Here is a 6,015-nt window from a genome sequence, read left to right as displayed (position 1 = left end):
AGCGCGCAAGGAACTGTTTATCCTGGCCCCATGTGCTGGCATTTTTGTGCTGTGCCCGAAACTTGGCATCCTGCCACGAAACTTGGCATCCACAAAGGCGCATGCGCTGGATATCCTCGGAAAGTGGCTGTGTGGAGTGGGACAGGACCTTTCCAGTCTGCATTCAACTGGTGGTTGGCTTGCCAATCGAATCCTCAAAGGACTGCCATATGTGAATGGTTGTCGTGACAACTTGATTTTCTCAGAAGCTAAAGGTTTCTCATTTCCTACGACCATGAATTTGATAACATTTTATTACGTTTTTTGCCGATGGCAACCTTTGATGCGCCCAAACATCCACATTCACTAGTTTGAAATCCGAGGCTGATCTAATTATGCGACCGTTTAGCAGTGCATACTTTTCAGGGATTTAAAAGAGGGCCGGTAAACATCTGAAAAGGCGAAAGGACTGGCGAATGACATTAAGGCAAATCCGCTTACAGATGCGGCGATGAGATGAAGATACCGAGGGTCGTCCATTGTTTATGCAAGCGCATTAAGCTGAGGCTCAGCCAAGGATACACTGACTACTCGGCGATGGAGATGCAGATGGGCAGATACGGATGCAGAGATACATAGATACAGAGCGGCAGAGCTACAGATACGGATTTAGATACAGTAGCTCAGCTCACACCCACAGGCTGCAGCGACATGTTGCGGTTTGTGTTTTGTGAGCAGCAGATTGACCTGGCCAAGAAGCCCAAACAAAACCGCATGTTGCAGGGCGTGGCGGCATCTTAAAGCAGTCCAAACAGCTGCAACAGTTGAAACTGAACACTCAAAACGCACAAATCAGGAACCTATAGTAATGTGCATCGATATACGAAAAGTCAGCGATGCGAAGTTGAACTCATTAACGGCAGTGAGTGGAAAGCCGTTGTCATGTAATCCAATGCCGCGCACCAAATTGGAATCTCGCATTTCTCATAGATACGCGCCAGTACGTGCACACGTATAAAAAGGACTAATAAAAGGGAGGGAAAATCAACTAAGAAAAATGGAAACTCGCGCGGATTTTTCGTGATTTTCCGTCTGCAAGCGCCGCCCGTGCAATCTTCTTTTTATATGCCATCCATTTTATTGTTTATTTACAGCATTGTTTAGCAGCATATATCCCCGTGTATATATACATAGAACGTATATTCCCCAGTCGGCGTTGATTTAATGGATGTAAATTGAAATGGTATACGCGAAAAAGGGAAAAACTGTTGGCATAGGTGAGCTGAGTTGATTTGGCAAAAATATATTTATTGAAAAAGTTGTCAGAGAAGAATTTGAAAGAATAAAACTTTTGGGGATTGAAACTTGCATTTCACAGTTGTAGGCCGTCGGCTTACGTCATCAATTTTCTATCCTTTATGGATTTTATTAAATATTTCAAAAGCCTAAAATCCTGTTTTTTTTTTTTGCATATTTTACGAAGAAAAAGGGAAAACAGCTGGCTGAGAAAACTTCCCTACAAATTTATCTATTGCCTTTTATCCTTTGCGAAACCGTTTAAAGGAAAAGCCAACTTCTGGTTGCCAATTTCTGTTTATCTTTCTTGTATCTTTTCCTCGTTTTGCTTACATTACGAGCGGAAATTTGATTTGTTTCTGATAAATGCCATTTATTTTACTTGTTTAAGTCCTCCCACTCGCTCGTCCCTAACTTTCCATGAAATTCAATTGCCAAATTGATTCAACTTTTTCCCCTCGCTTGCGAAAAGCCATGTAGCTTCGCGTTGAGCCACAGATAATTGAATGATTTGAATTTTTATATTGAATTTGGCTTTATACATAGCTGAACACGCCCATTTTTCATTTAACGCCCACCCACCCGACCTTTCATCATATTTGGCTGCTCGGCAGTTTGGCAGTGCGAAATTTTTGTGTTCATCGTGTTGCGTGGGATTTTTTCTATTTTCCTATTAAAATGGAAATTGTAGGCGAATTGGAAAATTGCTTATCAATTGACGGGGGGCATATGCTTCAAGGATCAAACGGAGGCTAAAATTGATTTCCCTAGCCGCCCCCATTTTCCGATGACCCCTCCCTCCCCGCACCCACGCCCCCGTTTATGCTGCAATTAAGTATAAAATTAAGTTTTTCCCTTGCCAGCGAGCTTAATTGAGTTGTATGTGTTGAGGCTCGCGTTCCCATGGAATTGGGGTGAATCCCTCTTGGAATTTAATTTAATCCGCTGAAGCGTTACGCCGCCAGAAAATGCATGGCGAATTTTTTCTTTCTTTTTCCGAATATTGCGCTGCTTGCCTTCTTTTAATTGTTTGTGCATGGGAATTGAAGACAACTGCCCGCATGATGATGTAACCATATAGAAGGAGGGTGCACATACTATACTATATATACTTACGAGTAATGATCTACCAAAGCAGACGGAATGTCTGAGGAGCTCCTTTCTGGCAGACATGAAAAGGAAACCCTTGGCTGGCTAATGGCAAGGTGCTCTCGAGATGCCTTTGTTGGCAAAGAACAAAAAAACACAACTATTACTTATTGGTTCGTGGAATGCAACTAGAACGCGGCATAGAAACCCTCTCAAGTGCCACTCCACATTTCGACCTTTGTTTCGCAATCGAGTCTCGATTCAAAAGCAATACAAACACGCACTGCGGGTGCCACTTCACTTCACCCGCTCCAAATGGGAATAGCAATGGAATTGGAATTGAAAATGAAAATGAAAATGAAAATGGTTTGGCTTGGCATTCGGCTAGAATCGTTTGAGAAACTGCGTCACCATAAATTGTAATTACCCAGAATTCACGCGACCCACAGTCCCAGAAAGTGAAGAAAAGAATATATAAAGTGTCAAGGGGCGTTTGCAGCGACACTTCGCCGACCCCGCCCCTTTTTCCTTTTGACCGCCCGCTGCTACCAGGTACCGCCCGCCGACTAACGGTCTATATCTATGTGCGTGACTAGCGGTGGTCTGCTGAGCGGCGATAGTTTTTGCAATGTGCTGCTCTTTAAATGGATACGATATAAAATTCTATAAGAAAAGAGAAAAGTATTAAGAAGCTCTTAACTACACAGCAAGCATTGATATTAAACCATTAGTATTAATATTTAATTTAACATTAAGCGCTTGTATGAACTGTATGTACTTTCAGAAGTTCTGATCCTGTTTTTGTTATGTTTCTCTGTGTAGTAACCATATCTCATCACTATCCAATCCTGAAGAATTTTTCAAATGAATTAGGCCAATTAGGCAAGCATTGAGATTAAACCATATACATATTCATACTTAAATCAATTTGTATGAACTGTATGTTCTTTTAGTAGTTCTGATCCTATTTCTGTTTTTCTGCGTAGTAACCACATCTTATCGCTATCCCATCCCTATCCCATGTCACATAACCTGAAGACGTTTACAAATGAATTAGGCCAGTCCATCGCAATGAATGCTGCTCAGGGCGCAGGCGCACAGTTTGAGGTCGAGGCAGAAACATGAGGCGCAAACTTCATGCCAGACACAGTGACGCAAACCACATGCTGATTTCTTTCGATTCTCCACGGCTACCCCATACCCATTAAAATCGAATTCAAGACGAAGAGAACTGAGAACAAGCCAAGGCATTCCTAATGCAAAACGTGTGGCGACGACACTTGCCCACGTTCGCATGTGTTTGTCAGCTGTCCGTCTTTGTGGAAGAAAAGAAATCATCTCATATCATCCAACCCGCAAGAAATAGTGGGAAATTAATAGGAAAATGCCGTGGCTGACAGCCGGCAAAGTGTGACATACTTTTAATGTGATTACGAGTCAAAACTTGCGACGAATGCTGATGGGATTACAAAGCCAGCGCCACCAAAAGCCAATTAGTTTTTTCCCCCAAGAGCAACGCATCGATGATGGAATTACATTGTTTCAGGCGACAGAAACAATCACAGAGTGTGGCTCGCTCCCATTTTCATTTCCATTTCCACTTGGAAATGCAATGCCATAAACGAGTGCCACTTTCAGTTCTCACATTGTAAAATGCATTTAAATGCCAAGTTTGTGCTTTTACCTTGGGGATAAACTCAGTTAGCAAAGTCCATATCAATAATTCCGAACTTGGGGCGAACATAAAAGTCAAGAACTTAATTTCCAGCTGCTGTCACTTTAAAAAACAATATTCGGTTTTATGACTTCTTCGTTTGACTTCGTTTGGCCAAGAACAGGCCAGAACCAGGAACAACTTTTCAATATCCGAGGCCATATCCGGTCGGGCTATAACCACACACACACATATACAAACACACACACAGTGACAAACACAGATGGCGGTCGGCTGCCACTTTTGTTGGCTTTGTGTAAAGTCGCAGCTTAAAACAAATAAAATGCGAATGAAAATGTATTTTATGCATGTTGATGCTGTCCTCCTCGCAGTCGAGTGCATTGTTTTTGCAGTGACAACAGTGAGACAAACGCATGCACACGCACACGCACAGCAGCAGCACAGTTTCACCTGCACACACAAGCAAATGTGTATGCACACCAATACCAATGCACACACACAGGCCACAAGGATTCTCAGAGGCACACGTGATGTTTGCCCGCCTGCAACTGCAACAAAAAGCGAGCTGCTGCTTCTGCTGCTGCTCTAAACTGCTTAGCTCTTAAGGAAGTTGCTGCCACAGTGGCTTCAAAGTGGCTAAACCCAAGGCGATTTGGCTTAATTCCCAGAAGGGCTCAGCCGAAAAATAGTTAGTTAAATAGATTAGTTTAAGGCGAACACAAACACACGGCATTCCATATTTGGACAAATATTTCCAATGCTGTGATGAAAATAATAATATTTATATTCGCCAAAGAATAGAAAATAAATTTTCGGCAAAATTTCAATATTTACGATTGGTATTTTCGGTGTAATTTGGCTAAAAATGGTCAGAAAGTTAAAATAATTACATTTTTGTACTCCTAATTACCAGTACTAACCAACCAAATCACTTTTTGACCGACTTTGTTAAAATAATTTTTGGCCAAATTTTCGCATTTTTTGTAAGGGGTACCATCATCAAAATTTGCAAAAAATGTGAAAAGAATAGAATTTTTTTTTGAAAACACAGTTCGATTGGAAATTTAATTACGAACTCAACGAGGTATGACCTTCCATATTTGGACCACTATTTCGAATGCTGTGATCAAAATACTGATAATAATTTACGCAAAAAAACAGAAAATCGATATTTGCAAAATTTAAATATTTACGATTGGTATTTACGGTATAACTCGGCTAAAAATTGTCAGAAAGTTAAAAGATTTACATTTTTGTACTCCTAATTACCAGTACTAACCAACCAAATCACTTTTTGACCGACTCTGTTAAAATAATTTTTGGCCAAATTTTCGCATTTTTTGTAAGGGGTAACATCATCAAAAATTGCAAAAAATGTGAAATAAAAAAAAAATTTTTTTGAAAACACAGTTCGATTGGAAATTTAACTACGAACTCAACGAGGTATGACATTCCATATTTGGAGATATATTTTGAATGTTATGATCAAAATACTGATATTTATAATCGCAAAAACACATAAAATCGAGAAACAAATTTGAAGTACATTGTAATAGATGATCAATATTTCTAATACCGATCTTAAAGTATCTTTCAGCACTCTTACCACTGTGCACAACTCGTATCTGAAGCTTATCAGGTATCCGTAAGATCTATTTGTGGTTTTCTTGCGTTTGGTTTGGTTTAGTTTCAGTTTCTGTTTAGTTTCGTGTGCCTGTGTGTTTGTTTATTTGTTAGCTTGAAGCATCACAGACGTAGACGGCGTTTACATTTGCCCAAGTTGGGCAAATAAAGTCGTTAAGCGGAAGCTGGGAAAGATCAGAGGCAGGAGATACGAGGAGAGGAATGGCAACCAAGTAGCAACTTGCATTATCTCGATGGTCATGGCCACATGGTGATGTTCTCTCCTCGTTCTCCTCCACGACTGCTTTTTCAGTTAATGCTGCCAATTCCGGGAGCAGCATACAACTGACATG

The sequence above is a fragment of the Drosophila santomea genome, chromosome 3L, assembly GCF_016746245.2.
Source record: "Drosophila santomea strain STO CAGO 1482 chromosome 3L, Prin_Dsan_1.1, whole genome shotgun sequence".
In the NCBI taxonomy this organism is placed as follows: Eukaryota; Metazoa; Arthropoda; class Insecta; order Diptera; family Drosophilidae; genus Drosophila; species Drosophila santomea.
Note: the sequence above shows the minus strand (reverse complement) of the source record.